Raw genomic sequence first — 22973 nt, 5'->3', positions numbered from 1 at the left:
GACGACGGGTCTGTAGACGTACGAATCAAGTATCATACACAGCATACTCCATGTAATGTGCGCCGATTTTCTTGCGCATTGGTTAATAGTTCTTAAAGTTCTTCAGTTAGTTTTCCTCTCGCACGGTGATGGCTTTGTGGTCTAGATGTTGAGGAACACTGAATTAAAAACAGTGCCAAGTCTCTGTTTATTGATTGCACTGTAGATAACGGTGTCTCCGTGTTTTAGTTGAAAAGGTAGATGTTTCAGGATCAGTCTGTATAAATCTAAGTTATCAGAAATTAATTGGCTTTTCGTAACAGGTTCCATTGTAATTATGAAATACAGTTGCAATAATGTTCATGTCGGGACGGCATCGATATCTCAGTTCTGTAACCAATGATGAAAACTCTTTGCATGAATGAATGTACGACACATAAAATATATTCATATTTACAGTACTGGATTTGCTAAACGATGTAATGAAAAAAGTCATGTATTACGTAGGATGCAAACTTGAAGTATTATCTCTATAAAATGAAACGTTATTGTTTTACAATCATAAATTATTCTGTTCGATTGATGGAAAGGAGTAATGGTCATTTATTTCACCGTAGGAACGATTCTATTGATTTCAGTTGAAGTAACAAAAATTTGGACATAAAAACATAATAATGAATATTGCAAAATATGATTTGTAATCGCATTAAATTCTGAGTTTCACATATTATGTGTTTTATTAACGACAAAAGTAAACCTGCACAAGTCAGTTTCTTACTGATGAAGGCGTTTCTATTTAAAAGTTCCAGCTTTGTGTTATTCCATAAGGAATGATATACGGAGGAAAGTACATTTTTCTCGTCCTATTCGCTCATATCTTCACCTACACCTACATCTACATCCATACTCCGCAAGCCACGTGACGTGTGTGGCGGAGGGTACCTTGAGTACCGGGGATGAACTAGAAGGTAATATGTTAGTAATCTTGCACTGCGCGTGGCCAGGTAATATGAAATGAAATACACACGCAAAACTCAGAAATATCAAACTAAAGTATAATAATAAAAATGAAAGACCCTGTAAGATGTCGAGTGTTCTGATCCTTCAATGGAAAGAAAAAAAAAATCCAAAGACGAACTAAAAATTTTGTGGTTTTTATAGGTCTATTCTTTATGTGCTAATCAGAAAAGATGTTGAAATTAAATCAGGAAACTAATCGTCATAATGTGCAAATAACATCGCTGTAAGTGTACTAAGAAATAAACGGGAGAGAGAGATTGCATTAGAGAAGCTAAAAGCTTTGCGTAACTGTTGATAATGATTAATGTAAGTGATATCTGTCAGGAAAGTTAGTCCATTTAAAATTGCATTCAGACGTTTTTTGGATCTCAACTAGCTTTATAGATGTAATGATGATACATGTGGATTAAATTGTTTACAAACGGTAGCATTAAAAGCTCTTTAATGTCAGATAAACCTTACAGTACATGCATTCAATTTCTTGATCAGACAAGGTCTATGTGTTGACGTCAGGAGCTTGTAAAAGTGTATATTACATATGACGCAATCGACGTCGATTCAGACTGTCAATAAAGTTTGCAACAGATCTATGTCTGTAGTTATTAACGTAAATGACAAACGTATCTTATAAAGAAAGAAAATATCAGTGGGATACAACAACTGGATTCTGAGGAATGGAAAGGGCGTGTTGTAGAAAATGAACTATATAGAAAAAATTAGTGTCTATCGATGCGCAGAGAAGACCAAAGCACCACAGTTGCTGTTCGTTTTCCTGGTGCGAGCAGTGAAGCTGCTGCTTCTGCTGTACATTCTATCCGTGTGTAAAAATGTTAATCGTATATCATGGTAATATTATCAATTTGGTAGTTTTGTGTGGTCTTTGAGTGAAGAGACATCAGCATTATTTACTTCCAAAGCACACTGTGAGCTTATGTAAGATGTAAAAAAAAACTCATCTACAAAATTTTGGAGAGTTTAAAGGAATTACAAATAAACCCCTTTCTAATGAGATAAAAATGTTACATGTATACCAGTTCCCTAATGGGAGTTTGAAGATCTTCAGATTAATGAGTTCAGAGGCGGTGTACGTACAATCTGCTTTGTGATGAATGTGGATTTCTCCTTTTGGGGGTTGATTAATGGTTTGGCGTGCGAGACACCAATAGACATTTTAGAAGAATTGGTTGCCCGTTTGGCTGAAGCTAATACAGTTATTCGTGAAACACTTTTTCGGGCCTGCCGTTGTGGCCAAGCGGTTCTAGGCGCTTCATTCCGGAACCGCGTCGCTGCTATGGTCGCACGTTCGAATCCTGCCTCGGGCATGAATGTGTGTGATGTCCTTAGGTTAGTTTGGTTTAAGTAGTTCTAAGCCTGTGGTGCTGATGACCTCAGAAGTTAAGTTCCATAGTGCTTAGAGCCAGTTAAACCATTTGAACTTTTTCGGTTTGAGCGTGTTATACAATCATTAGCATGCATTTTTAGTAGCCTGTGATACACACATCCGATGACGTTTCTTTTAATATCTTGTGGTCGCTCTAAAACCTTGCATACGTAGTTTTTTTAGACCCTGAATGTAGGTCTCGGTTATAAAGAATATCAAACACACCGATAAGTAGGGAATCGTTTCCTTTTTCCCCTCAAAGAAAACCGCACTCAGTTCTTAAAATGCTCTTTTCTTGATAGTTAGGTTTCATGAATTGTATTTTCGCTTAAATATGAAAGCGAAATTAAGACTATATTTATAAAATCTATTTCTGTTGGATCCATATTCGTTATTGATAATTTCTGACTGTAGCTACAGCGCGATTACAGCCAGCTGTCCGATGACGGAAAAACCGCAGAATAATTCATTTCTTGTTCTAATATACGTCGAACAATAATTTTTCTGCTGTTTGCAGTTCTCGAACTCCTTCCTGAGGGAATGTTATGACCCTTAAATCGTGTACTGATCGTGTCTTCCCTCACACCCGCAAACTTCCAGCGCACCCCAAAATAGCACTATGTATTGTAGTGTACTCACTAGGAACAGTGCGTGTCTGTCAGAGGTTTACAACTTACTTGCATGACACCTTCACTCATTTTTGTCGTCACCCGTTCAACTGATTTTCTGTTTCAGCGTAGTAGCCTATGTAAGTGAGAGAGGAAATGTTAGTGTCCAACGGGTACTGTTCCGCTTGGTCCCGCGTTTATTTCACTTTCTCTGTTTTGTGAAATGTCCCGTCATTTATTATAAATTGTAGTTCGCAATTCATTATCTCCCTCTCCCTCCCACCCTTCGCCAAGTTTCGCATGACATAGTCGCGTTCTTAACGGAGTAACAAAAATGTGACAGGATACAGTTCAGTTTGTTTCCTCCATTTGAGCATTGCGCTGCATTTTGTTTTTCTATGAACAACGTTATCATAGATGTAACATAGTTCATGATTTATTTCGCGGCTTAGATGAACATTATCATATCCTTGTTTAACGAATTATTGTATGTCTCGGTGACTCAGCGGTGGTTCAAATGGCGCTGAGCGCTATGGGACTCAACTTCTGAGGTCATCAATCCCCTAGAACTTAGAACTACTTAAACCTAACTAACCTAGGGACATAACACACCTCCATGCCCGAGGCAGGATTCGAACCTGCGACCGTAGCGGTCACGCGGCTCCAGACTGTAGCGCCTAGAACCGCACGGCCACTCCGGCCGGCCGACTCAGAGGTGTCAGAACACAAAATCGAAAGGTGTTGGGTTCGATTCCTGGTCAGTGTTACAACTTTTATCTTTCACTTATCACCTCTGACGTTCTTTGTTGTCAAAACAGACCTTGGCTGGGAATCTACGTTAAGCTGTAGGTCTCCCCTTAATCAATCGAGTCAGTCGGTTCATAGGTCGGAGGAAGGAACGACATACCACCTCCAACAGGACCATGTATTAAAACAAATTTTCTGGCTGATGACTGCTTTACTCGCATAACTTCGCTAGATTGATGATGCGAAAGCCCAGAAACGTTAACGAAAGACTGGTAACTGAAGGTGCATTGTACGTGGGCAACTTAATTTGCATATTCTCGGTGTAGCGAAGTAGCTTAAATTACACAGAAAAGGAAATTAGTCCACTGAATTACAGACCCATGTCTCTACGTCGATTTACAGTAAGATTTGGAAATTTACTGTTCTCGAACATTATGAATTATCCCGATGAAACTATTTGTTGCAAATAGCCAACACGGATTCAGAAAACATCGTTCTTGTGAAACACAACAAGCTCTTTATTCTCACAAATTAATGTCTGCTATCGACAGGGGATGTCAAATTGTTTACATACTTTGATTTACAGCAGAGTTTTGACACCACTCGTCGCAAGTGACTTCTAAGCAAATTGCGTGCAAATGTATTATCGTGATTTTCTGTTACAAGGGTCACAGCTCGCAGTAATCGACGGAAAATCACCCAGTAAAGTATAAGCAATATCTGTCGTTCGCCAGGGGTAAGAGTTATAGGCCCTCTGCTGTTCATGATCTACATAAACGATTTAGGAGGCAATCTGAGTAGCACTCCGAAATTTTTTGCAGATGATACTGGCATTTGCTGCCGTATAGAGACATCACATGATCGAAACAAATTCCAAAACGATTTATACAAGATATCTGTATGGTGGGAAAAGTGGCAGTTGGCTCTAAATAGTGAAACGCGTGGAAGTCATTCACATAAGTACTGAAAGGAATCCGCTAAATTTCGGTTACACGATAAATCACGCAAATCTAAAGGCAGGAAATTCAACTAAATGCCTACGATTACAGCTACGAAAAACTTGAGTTGGAACTACGACATAGGTAGTGTTGTGGGGAACAGCAAACCAAAGACTGCGATTTATCGTCAGAACACTTAGAAAATGCAACAGGCTTGCTAAAGAGACTGCGTATACTAAGCGTGTCCGCTCTCTTCTGGAGTATTGCCGTGCGGTGTGGAATCGGCATCAGATAGGATTGACGGAGGACATCGAAAAAGTTCGAAGACTGGGAACTTGTTTCGTATTACGAGTGTGCCACGGATGTGATACTCCAATTGGAGTGATAGTTATTAGAACAAAGGCGTTGTTCGTAGCGTCAGGATCTTCTCATGAAATTTCAATCGGCAGCTTTCTCCTCAGAGTGTGAAAATATTTCACTGACAGCCACCTACATATGGAGAAATCCACATTATTCCGTGGTTTATTAAGTTTTCTAATTTATACTGACTTTTTGATCACCCAGTTAAACAGAGCTTGCACGGAAAGATTAAAGTGTTCGTTTTACCTATGCGCCTGTCGAAAGAGGAACGGTTGAGAAATAATTGGAATGTGGTTCGACGAACCCCTGCCAGGCACTTAATTGTGAATTGCAGAGTAACTATGTATATTTGCTACCCCAGCATTGCACTCCGTGCAATTTTCCTATGTTTTAGTAAATTTCGAGTAGTAATCTTTAACTGTACCAATAACAGGATGAAATTATTGTCGTTTGTTTGCTGTCCAAAATAGCATGTTGCAGCCGTTGGACTACGGTGTTCATTTTGTGCTTGGCGACCTCTGGCTTTTGTTACAAGTTTATACTTGTTGACCAGTCCGTCTGGCGTCGCTGCCAAGGAATTGGACGCGTCACTCGAGCCACTCGTTTCGGCGGAGGCATGACCTGTGGGGCTGGCGCCTTATCGCCGCCGTGTCGCTCGTTTGCAGTGTGTGCGAGAACACGTGTAGCAGCTGAGACAATACAGGCGACGGTGCCAATCACCCGGCCGGGGTCGCTCCATGCAGGCCCTGCGCGCGGCCTCCGTTAACGGCCGGCCCTGCAGCGCTGCGCGCTGACGTCAGACTCTTCGCTGGCCTCTAATTTATGTTCCGCCTTACTGTGATCGTAAGGGAGCGAGCGAGCGAGCGGATTCCTCGCTGGCAGACTGTCTACAATTTACATCTGGCAGAACATTAATTCCCCAAAGATTCATGTAGCCTCTTGTAAACTTTAAAATTATCCTCTAAGTGCCGTAATTATTGGAAGCTGTGCTAAAGAGTTAATTTTCCTAGCACTCACGTGTTATGTTAAAAAGTCAAGACACAATAATGGATGTGTACGAGGTCTGTTCAAAAAATTCCGGAACTTCGCCCCCAAAATTTTTCTACGCTTACCTTTCTCTTGAAATTACAATGAAATGAACATCCTTATCTGCTTACAGGGGTTGACATACGGGGACAGATGAAAATTGAAAATGTGTGCCCCGACCGGGGCTCGAACCCGGCATCTCCTGCTTACATGGCAGACGCTCTATCCTTCTTTTATTTTTTTTAAAAGAATCTCATTTTGTTCGCTTTCGTTCGTTGCTGCTCGGGGCGGACGTCGTAAGACGTAAGTTTAAGTTCGTTGTTGATCGATCAACTCAGGTTTTTTTTTTTTTATTACAGAGGGCTGCTAACCCTTTAACCGAACACGCTGAGCTACCGTGCCGGCGATCTCTGGCACCCCTCCCGCGAAACCCACATTCTCAACGTATTGTCCCGCACTACGTTAGTAGGGTCCCCCGCCCATTATACTCACTACTCGCCGCGCGTTGCCGATTCCCGCAAAGAAGAAGAAGAAGAAGAAGAAGAAGAAGATGGTCAAGTGGCCGGTGAGCCTTAACTAGATATATACGAAGATGGTATGGTTTCTTATTTCCGTGGTCTCCTTCGAAATAATCTCCTCCGCAATTGGTGCACACTACCCGATGCCGTTTCCACTTCCGGAAGCAGTCTAGGTACGCCTAATGTTGGATCGCGCGAATTGTATTTAACTCATCTGTAATTGCAAATCTTCTTTTCAATGCGGTTTCCAACTTTGGAAAAAAAAAGACTGCAGGGCCAGCCCTGGAGGGTACGTAGGATGACGCAGCGCATTTATTTAATTTGTTGTGCAGTAGTCAGGTACCAACAGGGATGAATGTGTGCATGCGTTATCTTGATACAATAGCCACGAATCGTCTCGCCACATTTCAGGCCGTTTCCTTCTCACATTTTCTCGCAGGCGTCGCAACACGTCCTGATACTACCTTCGGTTAGCACTTCCTCCCTGTGGTACGAATTCATGACGAACTAATCCCTCAAGTCAAAGAAACTATCAGCATGGCCTTGACATTTGACCTGACCTGTCGAGCTTTTTATGGTCTTGGAGAACCATTCCCGACCCATTGTGAAGATTGAACCTCGGTCTCAGCATCACAACCGTAGACCCACGTCTCATCACCCGTTGCAATTCTCTTAAGGTACATCTCTTTCTCACTTGCGCGATCCAAAAGCTCTTCACAGATTGCGAGGCAACGGTCTTTCTGGTTTTGACACATCAACCGTCGGACGAACCTGGAGACAACAGAACGCATTCCAAGATGTTGTGCCAGGCTTTCATGACGTGATCCAATTGAAATGTCACATTCTTCTGCAAACTCTCGGACAGTCTGCCTTCGACTGGCACGCATAATTTCCTTGACGTTCCTGCCATGAGCGTCGTCGGTAGACGTCGAAATGCGTCCTGAATGAGGGTCATCTTTAACATCCGACTGGACATTCTTAAACCGCGCGAATCATTTGTAACACCGAGTACGTCTTAAGCACTCATTACCGTACGCTTCCTGCTTCATTTGATGTGAGTCTGTAAAGGTTTTCTTGAGTTTCACGAAAATTTAACGCAGACGCGTTACTCCCCTAAGTCTGCCATCTTGAAAGTCTCAAACGGTTCGACACAACGTTCTAATCAATACAGCACTGAACAATCACTAACAACAACCCGAAGTGTAAAATCACAAAGCAGGAATGCCTTCGGGAAAAATGACAAACTACACGCATCAAAAAAGTTTTACGTCACCCCGGTTCCGAGAGTTCCGGAACCTGTACAGAAAATCGGAATAGTGATCAACATAAACATCATTTCCGCCATTTTTATTGCTCATGAAAACCACACATTGCATGTTGTACCACCATACAGAGAGACCTTCAGAGGTGGTGGTCCAGATTGCTGTACACACCGGTACCTCTAATACCCAGTAGCACGTCCTATTGCACTGATGCATGCCTGTATTTGTCGTGGCATACTATCCATCAAGGCACTGTTGGTCCAGATTGTCCCACTCCTCAACGACGATTCGGCGTGGATCCCTAAAGTGGTTGGTGGGTCACGTAGTCCATAAACACCCCTTTTTCAATCTATCCCAGTCATGTTCGATAGCTTTCATGTCTGGAGAACATGCTGGCCACTCTAGTGGAGCGGTATCATTATCCTCAAGGAAGTCATTCATAAGATGTGCACGATGGGGGCTAAATTGTCGTCCATGAAGACGATTGCCTCGCCAATATGCTGTCGATATGGTTGCACTGTCTGTCGGAGGATGGCATTCACGTATCGTACAGCCGTTACGTCGCCGTCCATAGCCCCAGCGGCGTACGTCGGCCACACATAATGCCACCCCAAAACAGCAGGCACTCACTGGACAGTGTGTCTAAGGCGTTCAGCCTGACCGAATTGCCCCCAAACACGTCTTCGACGATTATGTGGTTGAAGGCACATGCGACACTCAGCGATGAAGAGAATGTGATGACAATCCTGAGTGGTCCATTCGGCATGTTGTTGGGCCCAACTATACCGCGCTGCATTGTGTCGTGGTTGCAAAGATGGACCTCGGGAATGAAGTTGCGCATCATGCAGCCGATTGCGCACAGTTTGCGTCGTAACACCAAGTCCTGTGGCTGCACGAAGAGCATTGTTCAACATGGTGGCGTTGCTGTCAGGGTTCCTCCGAGCCACAATCCTTAGGTAGCGGTCATCCACTGCAGTAGCAGCCATTGGGCGGCCTGAGCGAGGCATGTCACCGACAGTTCCTGTCTCTCTGTATCTCCTTCATGTCCGAACAACATCGCTTTGGTTCACTCCGAGACACCTGGACACTTCCCTTGCTGAGAGCCCTTCCTGGCACAAAGTAACAATGCGGACGTGATCGAACTGCGGTATTGACCGTCTAGACATGGATGAATTACAGAGAACATGAGCCGTCGGCTGTCGGACGCCCTCCGTCTAATAGGCGCTGCTCATGTATGGTTGTTTACATCTTTGGGCGGGTTTAGTGACATCTCTGAACAGTCAAATGGACTGTCTGTGATACAATATCCACAGTTAACATCTGTCTTCAGGAGTTCTGGGAACCGCGGTGATGCAAAACTTTTTTGATGTGTTTATAAAAGCATGCATGACTATGCAAAATGAATAGACGTCATTTAAAGCAAAGTTAATGAAATGTTTGGGGAAATGAGAAACAGCAGAAAGAACATATACAGCCCACTTGGCCAGCCAGTAATAAGCAGAGGAAGTCTGAAAGATGAAATGAATAAATATATGCGAAGAGGAAGTAGATGAAGACGAGATGAAAGATAAATTACTGTGAGAAGGTTTGACAGAGCGCCGGCCGCAGTGGCCTCGCGGCTCTAGGCGCGCTGTCCGGAACCGTGCGACTGCTACGGTCGCAGGTTCGAATCCCGCCTCGGGCATGGATGTGTGTGATGTCCTTAGGTTAGTTAGGTTTAAGTAGTCCTAAGTTCTAGGGGATTAATGACCACAGCAGTTGAGACCCATAGTGCTCAGAGCCATTTGAACCATTTGACAGAGCAATGAAATACGACAATAGAGATAAGGTGTCAGGCGTAGAAGAAATAGCCTCAGAAGTATTGAAATACTTTACGTGGCCAACGAAGACGAAAGTATTCCAACTGGAGCGCAAAATTTGACACAGGCGAAATCACGTCAGATTTCAAAGAAAGCGATCCCAACAATTAAGAAGGAAGATGCTTTGTGTTTATTACCAGAACACCAATTCGAGAAGCCGTGGATGAAAAATACTAACACAGTTTAACTGCAAAAGAAAGGTAAATACACTACTTGTAGAAGCGGACGCGAGGAATATCAGTTTGGCTTTCTTGAAGATGTAGGTATTTGTCAGACAGTACTGACTCTACCTCATAGTGAAATAAGGAAAAACCTACGGTTATAGGCTTAGAAAAAGATTTTGGCGGTGTTGACTGGAACGAAATCTTAATCTGCACCATATAGTTACAGCCCATCACTCAGGTTATACTGTGTGCAAATAGAGCATACAATAAAGGAAGGGAAAAATATAATTTACATACAGGGAAGGAAAGGAAGGTATTATCTGGTACGGAGATAAAGTTGAGGGTTAAGAAATAAAAACTTTATAGTTATCCAGAGACGGAAAAAGGGATCCGGAATTATTAGCCGAAAGGAATGGTTATTGGAAAAGATTTTACAGGTGTCCATCAACTAAAGTAAGACAAGGGTAATAGAGTGTAGTCGAAGTATATCAAGTTCAGCTGAAGAAAATGAAACGTTAAAAGTAGTTTTACTACTTGTGCAGGAAAATAATTGAAGGTAACAGAAGTAAAGAGGATTCGAAGTGCAGGCTGGCAACAGTGAGATATTTTTAAGCGGAACATGATAACATCTAGTATACACCAGTGCACCTTGTATGAAATGTTGATCTGCTGTGTACGACTCTTATAAGGAAGTGTATGAGGACGACAAACAGCAAAGAAAAGATTTGAAGAAGCATATAAAATGTAAGGTACAAGAATAAAGACGATTCGATGTGTAGATTCGGTAACTGATGGAAGAGATACTGAATGGAAATCGGAAAAAAAGGTCTGACAAAACTTTACTAAAAGGAGGAGTTGGTTAACATAACGAATCCTGAGGCGTCCTACATAGCCATGACTAAAGGCAATGATACAGGAAGAACAGAATTTTTACTTAAAGGTTTTACTTTCTCCGGATTGATCTCAGGATGATGATGATGGACCAAAATTAAAAGTCTGACTACAGCTTTGGAAAGAAAGAAAGGAGTGTTTTAATTTGGTGGGAAGTGCTTGGGTTAGGTAAAACTTGCAGAGGAGAGATAGTTTGAAATAAAGTAAACAGACTGAAACTGGTGTAGCTTGCAGTAGAAAGGCAAGAATGGAGGGACTTGCACAGGAGAGGTGAGTTTAGAGAGTTGCCTCAAACTAGTCTCCTGACTGAGCACTGCAACATGTTTCATGCTCTCAGTTGTAACATGTATAGTAATTATAGAATAACGCACGCTGTTCATGGTGACGTTCGGACTCGATATACAGTATATTTCGAATGGCCGTCGACATCTAAATGAGAGTTGAACGAGTAGTGTGGTAACGCCAGGTACTTTCTCCCAAGTGTTGCACGTCGAGGCTAGTTAGACGTGGCACTTGGGAGCTATTCGTGACAAGCTGCTGGCTGGGGACGGAGACGGGGACAGCCGCGGCGGGGCGTCCCGTCCATCAGTATGCGCGCGGCGCGCGGCGCGTGTACGCAGGCGGTCCCCGTAGCGGCGGCCGCCGTCGTTTCCTTCCGCCCGCAGCGCCAGCGCCAGCACCTGGTCTAACGGCCGGAACCAGCTCAGGAATTCCTCTCCGCCGTCCCACCACCTGCGCCTCTCAGCCCAGTGACAAACCGCGCAGCAGATAAGCGCATTTCCCGTTGCCTCGGTACGCGCTGTCTGGATGTTACCAAAGCACCTAAATTATCTCCATATCCGTGTCACCTTCGCGCCTAATAAGAATATGACACTTTCAAATGAAAGGCTTCTCTGCAAGTACGGTGTTGGAAGTAATTGTCCTCTGTGTATCGTGATGGTTCTGTGGATAGTGTGATGTAGACAGAACTCTGAGTTTGGCGTCAGCTGGCTCTGTATATTATTTGTGCTGCTCACGCGGCTGTTGAGCATGATACATCCTGGCGACTTCTTGCAGTTTTCGTATACCTGAAGAATAATTCCTATGACTTTAGTATTTTCAAATATTTTACTCACCAATGGTTTCCCACTATCATTTACAGAACTGTACCAAAAATCCTTCTGACTTTCGTATTTTGTTTTAATGCTATTTGGCGTTCAGGATAACGAGTGCAGTTTAGAAATGAACAGTGTACTTAAGCTGCACCACAAGTACGTTTGTTAAGTATGTTTCACTTTCGTTTACAGTTAGATGATTTCTTATCATGGTATGAAATCTATGATTTCGTCGCCTAGCAGGAAACTTCTCTGCACTGCATGTGTTTTATGGACAGAAACTTATTTAAATTGTAGCTTCCACATTGCAATTCAGTGACAATGCATTGATTTTCATGACTTGTACGTTCATATTGCAACTAATGGGTTTAAGACCAGTTTATCTTTTATTGCACTGGGTTTTGAACTAGACTTTCCTGTTTTCACATTTACTTTATCGTGAAGTCCTATTACGCTGCTGGAGTAGGTTCCACCATTTGGAATAGGGTCCACAGAGTTGCTGTTCCACCATGCATCTTGGATGATGAGGGTACAGGCTCAACACGTCGGGGGGGGGGAGGGGGGAGGACAGCATTCCCTTTGGGGGGAAGGGGAAGACTCGGCACACCATTTGGGTGGTTGGATGTATGCTCAGCGTGCCAGGAGGCGAAGGTGGTTAGGCTCAGCATGCTGTTCGGGGGAGGGGGGGTGTCAGATCGGCATGTGGTTGCAGGGGGATATGTGGAGGATGTGACTGTATGGACTGTAGGCTCAGCATGCCCACAAGGGGGGAACGAGTTGGCTGCTTAGTATGCCCTTGTTGGGAGGGGGCACGCTCAGCATATCCCTGCTGAGGGATGGGGAGGGTGTTTGGTGAATATGTCAGTCAGCAATCGTGTGTTTTAGGGAGGGGGGGTGGGGGTAAGCCAGGTATATAGGTTGGTGCAGCATCTTTCTGGGAGGAGGTGAGAGGTAGGTAGGTAGGTAGAGAAACAAATCTGACTTTCCTTACACAGGACTGAAATTTGGTATTTTGAGACAGACGTTGCTAGTTCCACTCCTTTGTGTCTTGTAATAGGAACGAGCAGGTTGAATAAAACGTGCATGTGTTTTAGAACAGTAATTGTTATTAGTTTTTTGTCCTTGCGTTGAGTTTCTTGCTACGTACACGGTTTTGAAATTTTTTCGGCGTCACTACGCATCTGGAAAGCACAGGTGGCTCCGACAGTACATTAGTAGCAGCAGCAGCAGCAGGAGGCGGCAGAGGAGTCGGGCAGACCGCTGGCAGAGCGCCTGCCGCCGCGGCTGGTTACAGATGCGGCTGTCGGCGGCAGGCGGCGCGACAAATCGCACGCGACCGAATTAGCGCCGCCGCGGATTAGCACGTCTCCTCGCCGCACACCTCGTTTATTTCCAACCATTCCTCGATACTCCAGTCTTTCCGTTTTCGCACTCCATATTTGGTGGCGTCTTCTTGTTTGACGAAAGCTTCTGTTACTTGGTTCACGGGCAACGATTTGATCGTGGTAATGATCGGTCATACTGGTAGTGCTAATACTTTCGTAGAGTGACAGCACCCGTAAGTGGAAAATTGTCATGCAAGTTCTATCTTTTTAAACATCGTTGATCTTAATATGAGATCACTGACTGTTTTTTATTGTTCCAACTACCACGATGAAGATTTTTGGTCGCTGAAAGAACTGCTGTTATCTTCTCTGCAAAAGTCGGTTCCTGCCACTTTGCTAGATACCTCCCTTGTGGTATTTTATAATTTTGTTGCTTCCCTATTCAGTACACTGGAAGTTCCGTTGACATTAATAAGGCTTTATTTTTTACCTTCTCTAGTCCCGCATTTAACTCTTTGCTAGCAATCTGGACACTCTCAACATGAAACATCGAGCTGTTGTACTGTCTCAGGAATTCCTGCTACCTGTTGCTCTCCTAGTCATTTTAGAGTGTGCTCTCTGGTGAAATTAACTCACGCTTATTTTCTCAGCGTCTGTTGGATAACGATGTGGATTTTTTTGCACGTTCCTAGAGTGACGGTTGCGATAAACTGCTGAGAACATAAAGAGTCAGCTGCCACAAAGCGCACGACAAGGCTGGTCAGTCCCTCCTGTCTTTTTCAATGAATATCGAGGAGCTATGCGAGGAATTAAAATTCATAGTAAGAAAATAGACAGCAGGCCGGGGTGGCCGAGCGGTTCTAGGCGCTACAGTCTGGAACCGCGCGACCGCTGCGGTCGCAGGTTCGAATCCTGCCTCGAGCTTGGATGTGTGTGATGTCCTTAGGTTAGTTAGGTTTAAGTAGTTCTAAGTTCTAGGGGACTGATGACCTCAGCAGTTAAGTCCCATAGTGGTCAGAGCCATTTGAATCATTTTGAACAACTGCTACAAAAGTCTTACTTGCTATTTTAACCCAAGGGAAAAAAGGCTTAAAATTTAGAATCTGCTATGTACTTGAGTTCAGCATCACTATAACTCTTCAGTAAAAAAATTGTCAAATATAAATTTAGAAAAATTAGCTCATATTCACTTACGGTGTCATATTCCATGATGGAATGACAATCTCACAAATAAAGAAAAAATTAGGTCTACGCAGGCAACAGCTTCACCCTCCCGCTTGTGGTGTGAGATGAGGGCAGGCTAGCCTGTCCAGCCACTTCCCCAGAGACGGCGCCTCCCCCGCCACGTTTAGTTCTCTTTCCAGACCCCCAGTCCGCCCCGGAAGCTGTTAAGAGGCTCCTAATTAAGTTGACCCGGGAACAGTCTGGGGGTGCCATATTTACAGCTCCGCGTAACCCAAAACCCGGAATCTGCGGGGCGCCCCACGAGATGACAGTGCGGGGCCGGCCGAGGGGGCGCCCTGTCCCTTGCTACTTCGAGTCCTCGCTGTCAACATCTGCTGTCCGCCATGGTGTGCTAATTACCGCAGTTACGCCTCGCTAGGCACCACCACCTTCAAAGCACTATGTGACGTAGAGCCCATAAATTACGCCGAATCTTGAAATTTTTATCTTACCTTAGCTACAATGCATAATTTTATTTTCGACAGGATAAAATCCCCTCGTATTAGGACATCGAAATACGTAATAGAAAACGTATTAAGAATTGACTGTTTTAATAGTTCTAAAAGCTTTTAGCGCACTCGTTCACATATGAACCACTCCGAAGTGGGGTACACGATGAATGTATGAACAGTTCTTAATATTTTCTCGCATAGAATTTTATGCTCATTACAATAGAAACTACATTTCATTCTTGTGTCTTACTCTATTATTTGCGACGAATAGTGGTGTGTATTTCTAGCTACTCGTGTGTAAAATTTCAAATTTTTGACACATTTTGGCATAGACTAAGTTCTCCCGTGTTTTGAATTCGTGGCTGACTTTTCCTTTGCCACCATGTGTGTGCCAATGCAGATACACAGGGTGTAAAAAAACTACGCATATAAAATATTTGTACTTCGAGAACATAAAAACACTTTGTGACAAAAAGCAATAAGTGCACCCTTTCCCCCAGTAGGGGTACATGAAGGCTTTAACGCTATGCCTAGAGGCGGTGTTCAAATTGCCGTATGCTCAATAATATTTTAGAAATGTTGTTACATTAATGCCCTACTGTTGTGCTAATGAGCACGAATTTCACGAATAATGTCTACAACTTCAATCATGCAGGCAACCAATTCTTCTGGAGTGCCTATCGGTGTCTCGAACACAAAAGGCTTCATCTACTCCCACAAAAGCAGCACCTCTACAATAATATTCGTCACACGGTAGTGTGAACACACTCTGAGCATCACTTAAATCAGAATCTTCAGCAGCGAAACAGCGCAAGTGTGAACATCCTTTTTATCTCCTCCAAACACTCAAAATTTTATGTGTGTTGCCCTTTAACTGCCCGTACGCTCTATTTATATTTAAGAGAGGAATGGCCTCATTTGTGACCAGGTTTTCTATGGTTTGATTGCAAGTGAACGCCCGAATGGCACTGCACTCTGTATCACAACCGATTATACATACGCCTTTGTTAATTGGACAAACATTGCGCCGTGATGCCTTCATTGTTTACACTAGCTCAGATTCTTTAGTAACCGGGTAGTCTGTTCTACTGTGCCTTAACAAATGTGCGAGTGTTTTCCTTAAACAGAACACCACTGCAAGTAAAACTGATCATTACCATTACCCGGTAAATGATAACACGTTTACAATGCTAATTGGCGTTGCTGAAACCAACTATTTTCTGAAGAATTTATCATCGATAATTACATGGGTGTTTTGTGGGGCTATGATAAGAAAGGGGTCTTAGACCGTGTCTGTCAGCTGAGGATGATAACGGTAAACAATTCCGTAACAGTTCTATTCTCTATGAACGTGGCTCTCTAGTCGATACCAATGACGCACACCTGAACGCTGGCGCTCGACACGGAAGTAATTTTGTAGGAATCCTGTAGGTGGAAAATTTGCACTGCCAATATTTAACCGATAAGAGGCAGTTGCGTAGTGTTCCTGTTCACCAGATTTTACTCCAGTGTCCTAGATTAACCACTCCGCATTGTCACGTGAAATGAGGGCATGTGACACCGTTGATGATCCGTCAGTTGGAAGAATACTTTTAAGGTCAACGCTCCCCTTAGTGCTATTAGAGAGGAATGTGTCGGCACCTGGTTTCACCCTGTTTCTTCCCTTCATCCATAACAATAAAGAACGACGTTTGCACTGTAAAAACAGTTACCACTGTCAACCACACGACCCAGATACAATCTTGAAGCTTCATAACATGCAGGAGAAAGGCAAGGGAAACCACTTCCTCTAACACCTCACCTAGAACGGCATTGCAAGATTCCTGCATCTGCTCACCTACTCTCATTCCCCATTTATGGGACTACTGTGACCTAGGACCTGGTATGGAGGTCACTGACTCTCGAAATGATGCACTCAGTATGTTTACGTACCTCACGAAGTTCGTAAGGGTTACAATGTCATGACAGTTGCTGTCAATTTTCTGCATTAATTTACGGGAGTATACAATGTTTTCCGAGAGACCAACGAAATATCGAGCCCAGAATCTTTAAAGTTGTAAGCACTTCACTAAGTGCAGCAGCATGAAAACCAACACCGCTTAGACTGAGTTCTGTTGTCCTTAGGACGTCCAAGCTGCTTGATATGTTATCGTATTCACCAATAATCTTAAAAGTAGAATCTGTAACTAATTTCTATATTTTCCAAGGCGTCACTGTTTCCCTCAATATACACTTATACCACCTCACCCACTCTCCCCTTCCCTCTCCTCCCCTTTCCCACTCCCACACTTACCACCCCACCCTCCACCTTCTTCTGTACCCTCGTAGTCAAAATGTAAAGAGACATACCGTCAGCAGCTTGTATACACAGAATGAAATTTACACTACATGTCTCTCACAGTTTGTGTGCACCTGCGTCACCAATGCTTAACATGTGCATTATGAGTTACGATCTCAAGAGATCAGATACAGGCACTGATCATAATGCGACTCGGCGGTGTATACTGTCTGATCAATAGTACGTAGAGACCTATTAGCAGACAGTAACATGGCGTATGTCCACCCTCCGCCTTTATGATGGCTCGAGCTCTGCTGGAGACACCTTCAATGAGGTGGCTGAAAGTCTGTGAAGGATTCACACCCCATTCTTAAAGAGCCGGAACCACAGAAGGTTGGACACTTGGGTCTGGGGCGACGTCGACCTCCTAACTCATCACAGAGGTGTTCCATTGGGTTCAGGTTGGGATCTGAGCGGGCCAGTCCATTTGAGGAATGTTAACTGTCCACTGGCCATCGCCTCACAGAGGCTGCTGTACCACAGGGTGCATCGTCATGCTAATACAATCATCTCCAAGCTCCTTCTCTCGAGCTGTAAAATTCGTCGATATTCTTCCACATTTAGCTTTTTGTTGAGCGCAGTAAGGGACCCGAACCCTAACCATGAAAATCAATTCGTTAGTGTAACACCACCACCCCTCCTTACTTCACTATAGGCACAATACATAATGGCAGGTAACATTCTCCAGGCATTTCCGAAACCTAAGCACTTCCATCGGATTGTCACAGGGTATAGCGTCATTTATCATTGCAAATCACTGGATTCCAGTTATGCATTGTCGTGTGCCATCGCTCTTTATCCATCCTCAAGCATCCCTTAGCACTGACTTCAGGAATATGTGGCTCGTTAGGAGTTAGCAGACAATTGTACCCCATTCTTTGTATCTCCCTACGCAAGGTTACTGTGGTAGATGGATTGCTGGTCGCAGTTAGGAACTCACGAGTCATTCCTTCTGTTAATTTCATACAATTTTTTGCAGCCACGCTCTGCAATACTCGATGGTATGTGTCCATTATGCATTAGGTTCGCTTGGTCCTAGTTTAGCTGCGGGTTGTTTCTTCGCGTTTCCACTTCAGTCGCATCACCAACTGTTCTGAGCAGCCTTAGGATTGTAGAGTCCCTGATGGATTTGTCGCTCTGGTGGCATTCAGTGACTAACCCACAGTCGAAAGCACTAAACTTTCTTGACAGACCCATACTGCTATTAACTCTTCCCTACTAAAGACACAATACTCCCCTCCTACGTTTGTACTGGCGGGACCGCCTCTCGTGACACCAAACCGTCAAACTTGGAAAGGAATGCCCGGATACTTTTGATCAGATAGCGTAACTTGGCTATAGAAATGAAGTTGAAAGCATCCAGGAAGCATAGGCTAGACGGTAGCTGAGAGCGGCTGTCTCGCGCCTCTAGCACCGACAGCACGCCGAGCTTGAAGCAAAAGAATGAAACGACTGGCTGGGCGTGTCACAGGGAATTTTAACGGAGCCGCCGCTGCTGCCACTGCTGTGGTCCACGCCAGCAGACGAGAAAAGGGAAGAAAAAGATGGCGGGCGCGGCGCCGGCGCGGCGTATTGTTTGGCTTTATTGCCCCTCCTTAATTTACCATATTGGCTATTGTTGGCGCGCGGGTGGTAGCTGCGGCCCGCGGCCCAAACTGGTTCCGGCCACGGCCGCCACCCCCGGCCGCAATAAAACAAACGGACCCGCGCCGCCCTGCCTCGCCCGGGCCGGACAGACCCAGATTTATCGCCATTATTAAAAACGTATCGCGCTGCCTGCGCGCGCGCCGCTTAGCGGTTCGGACGCGCCCCGCTCACCCGTAATAGATTAATAATTCTCCCTATTATATCGGACTGCCGTGATAAACGGCTGACTCCCGACAACGAGAGGTGGCTACCGCAAGAAATTACTCTATTGTGGCCGCTGCGGCGGAATTAGTTTGCCCCGCGAGCTTGCTGCGTGGGCACTCCGCATTCGTAGTGAGCTGGGAACACCGCCATTGTCTTATGATCACCAGCTGCAGATGAATTTTTACCGCGGAAGCTAGGAGCCACAAGACGGAAAACACAAGACCCGGGAACACTGCGCCCAACGCACCGTTAACTCTGCTCTGAGCGGCATGGCAAAAACCCTAAGAATCATGGCTCAGGGCAGGCGGTTTTAGACTATGAGTAATACCCATAACTTTATCGACTGAAAAAAAACTGTAAAAAAATTGGCCAGGAGTGAGCTTGACTCACGTACCGCGGGTTCCGTACAAACTAAATTACGTATAAAGGTAGTACATACGTTTCCGGAATCGATAGTGTCGATCACTTTTGCCTGTTGTACTGGCAACATATCGGTCCCAGGGATTGCAAGATTTTTGAAAATGTTTTAATTTCAATACTATAAATGTGACATGTTTTCACAGCGCCAAGACCTCACAGTATGTAACATAAATTTCAATTTTATACTTATACCCGTTCCTGAGAAAAAGGGGTTTTGTCAGACAGGCAGACAGACAACTAATTGATTCTGTAAGGGTTCCGTTTTTACCGTTTGAGGTACGCAACTCTTAAGAGAAAAAAACACACTCCGTCTTCAGGCACGAGTGACCTACCGGGACCACCCGACCGCCGTGTCATTCTCAGCGGAGAATGTGGATAGGAGGGGCGTGGGGTAGCTCCTAAATTGGCATCACGAGTGTGAGTGCACCCCGAAAAATGGCAACAGCGCATGCCGGCCTGGATGGTCACCGATCCAATTGCCGACTACGCCCGACAGCACTTAACTTCTGTGATCTCACGGGAACCGGTGTATCCACTACGGCAAGGCCGTTGCCCGCAACTCTTAATAGAAATATCTACTTATCTAAACGGTATTAGAGAGTTCTTGAGGAGGAATATAATATGGTCCGATGTTACTTTCAGCGACACTTGAATGAAAATAATTCGGCTTATGTGACTGCGGAAACTGGCTGGCCGGAGTGGCCGTGTGGTTGTAGACGCTCCAGTCTGGAACCGAGCGACCGCTACGGTCGCAGGTTCGAATCCTGCCTCGGACATGGATGCGTGTGATGTCCTTAGGTTAGTTAGGTCTAAGTTCTAGGCAACTGATGACCTCGGAAGTTAAGTCGCTTAGTGCTCAGAGCCATTTCAACTGCGGAAACTGTCTACCTGGTTGGCCTGAAATTCGCTGACAATGCAACCCTTCATATTAGGACTTTGTTTTTGCGTATAGTGTCATGACAAAAAGTAACAAGGGCGGTATTATCACATACTTCTTCGAAGCTTATAGATTGACTTACACTCGCGCCGGCTGTTGTGACCGAGCGGTTCTAGGGGCTTCAGTCTGGAACCGCGCTGTTCCTACGGTTGCAGGTTCGAATGCTGCCTCGGGTATGGATGTGTTTGATGTCGTTAGGTTGGTTAGATTTAAGTAGTTCAAAGTTCTAGGGGACTGATGACCTCAGATGCTAAGTCCCATAGTTCTCAGAGCTATTTGAAACATTTGAAAAATGCACTCGTAAAAATTTATATTGCCCCTTAAAAAAAACTTGATTCAATGCTGGGTAAATTACAAAGAAAATTACGTTATACAAATTTCAAAATACTCGTCCGATTTATGTGAAATCTGTTGACAAATTGTCTCTGTATATTAAACATTTGCTAAATATTAATTGTGTGCCCATTTAGGGGAACTGTGTAGAAAGTGACACGATTAGAAACAAAAGATAGTAAAGGAAGATTAGGATTCAACGTCCCATCAACGACGAGGTCATTAGTGGTGGAACACAATCTCGACTAGGAGAAGGATAGGAAAGGCCTGCCCAAAGTGAAATACCTGCCGTACACCAGTGCGTGTTGCCCGGCGCGTGTTATTGTGCGGAAGCGAGCTGTGCTTAGTATGGATTGGGCAGCCGTTTCGGCGGGGCGTCGGGCGGACAGGAAGACAGGCGCGGCGACCAGCTGTAAAAGACGCCCCCGCCCATTGTCACATTACTGACGTGAGCGGCGAGCCGATGCCACGGCTGCCGCTGCTGTGCGCTGGCCAGGCGACCAGGGCTGTGTGCGCAGGTCTCAAACACTGTTCCGCTTATCTACTAATGTCCCCCAGTGACGTCCCAGAGCCAACAAAAGGTACATAGCTGACGTAAAGAAGAAATGCGATACTGCCTCAGCACGTCGGTTGCTACAATTAACTGTTCCCTCTTATCTGTTTAAAAAGGAGGTGTTCCACGTGTCACTATTACATTTCGATGCAGTTCTCCACTCTTCTGCACTGCGTCACGAATTCTTTCTCTCTCCCACGGATGAAGCCTTCCCCAGGGAATCGTCCTGGGACCTCTGCTGTTCCTGATCTATATAAATGACCTGAGTGACAATCTGAGCAGTTCTCTTAGGTTGTTCGCAGATGATGCTGTAATTTACCGTCTAGTAAGATCATCGAAAGACTAGTATCAGTTGCAAAGCGATTTAGAAAAGATTGCTGTATAGTGTGGCAGGTGGCAGTTGAAGCTAAATAACGAAAAGTGTGAGGTGATCCACATGAGTTCCAAAAGAAACCAGTTGGAATTCGATTACTCGATAAATAGTACAATTCTCAAGGCTGTCAATTCAGCTAAGTACCTGGGTGTTAAAATTACGAACAACTTCAGTTGGAAAGACCACATAGATAATATTATGGGGGAAGGCGAGCCAAAGACTGCGTTTCATTCGCAGAACACTTAGAAGGTGCAACAAGTCCACTAAAGGGACAGCTTACACTACACTCGTTCGTCCTCTGTTAGAATATTGCTGCGCGGTGTGGGATCCTTACCAGGTGGGATTGACGGGGGACATCGAAAGGGTGCAAAAAAGGGGCAGCTCGTTTTGTATTATCACGTAATAGGGGAGAGAGTGTGGCAGATATGATACGCGAGTTGAGATGGAAGTCATTAAAGCAAAGACGTTTTTCGTCGCGGCGAGATCTATTTACGAAATTTCAGTCCCCAACTTTCTCTTCCGAATGTGAAAATATTTTGTTGAGCCCAACCTACATAGGTAGGAATGATCATCAAAATAAAATAAGAGAAATCAGAGGTCGAACAGAAAGGTTTAGGTTTTCGTTTTTCCCGCTCGCTGCTCGGGAGTGGAATGGTAGAGAGATAGTATGATTGTGGTTCGATGAACCCTCTGCCAAGCACATAAATGTGAATTGCAGAGTAATCATGTAGATGTAGATGAAATATTGACGAGACTGTACAATTCGCTGCTCTAGTTCTTTATTGATATCGGCGGAGGTGCTGTAAACATCACGTTCGAGATAGCTACAGGTAGAAAAACCCAGAAGATGGACGTCAGATGATCTTGAAGGGCCAAGGCCCTACCCCACGTTTGTCTTGAACTATACTGGACCGTTAGGTACTGCAGTACATTAGTAGTAAGCTGGTCCGGCACTTAATCATGTGTTTACCACATTCTCGTCATGACTGAAATTTTAACTCCATTACGTGGGGACCTGATCGAAAAGGTTAAATTTCAAATGTATTTGTAATATTTCATTCTGAAGTCAGTGCCAGCTAATGGTAATAAACTCGCGAACTGCTTATTTCCGGATCCCCATTCAGTGGAACGTCTTTTGCTTTTACTATCTTATACTTTCATCAGCATCAGTTTTCGCTTTTGTGTTACGCCGTGTACATGATTATATGCCTGAAAAGTGAAGAAAAAATAAATTTAATTTAGTTTTTAATTCATTCACAACTCAGTCACGGGCTTTCATCAATCATCAGGTGCTTCACTAAATCGGAAATATGGTGGAAC

The 22973-nt window shown here is 44.4% G+C and overlaps 1 protein-coding gene across 3 annotated transcripts in view; it reads left to right on the top strand.

Moving 5' to 3' along the window:
* Nucleotides 1-22973, top strand: part of LOC126267208 (homeobox protein araucan-like) — a 629127-nt gene that overhangs the window by 383352 nt on the left and 222802 nt on the right. The gene's annotated exons all lie outside the window — the stretch shown is intronic.

Source organism: Schistocerca gregaria, chromosome 1 (genome assembly GCF_023897955.1).
Source record: "Schistocerca gregaria isolate iqSchGreg1 chromosome 1, iqSchGreg1.2, whole genome shotgun sequence".
In the NCBI taxonomy this organism is placed as follows: Eukaryota; Metazoa; Arthropoda; class Insecta; order Orthoptera; family Acrididae; genus Schistocerca; species Schistocerca gregaria.
This window is presented reverse-complemented; position numbering and strand designations above follow the sequence as displayed.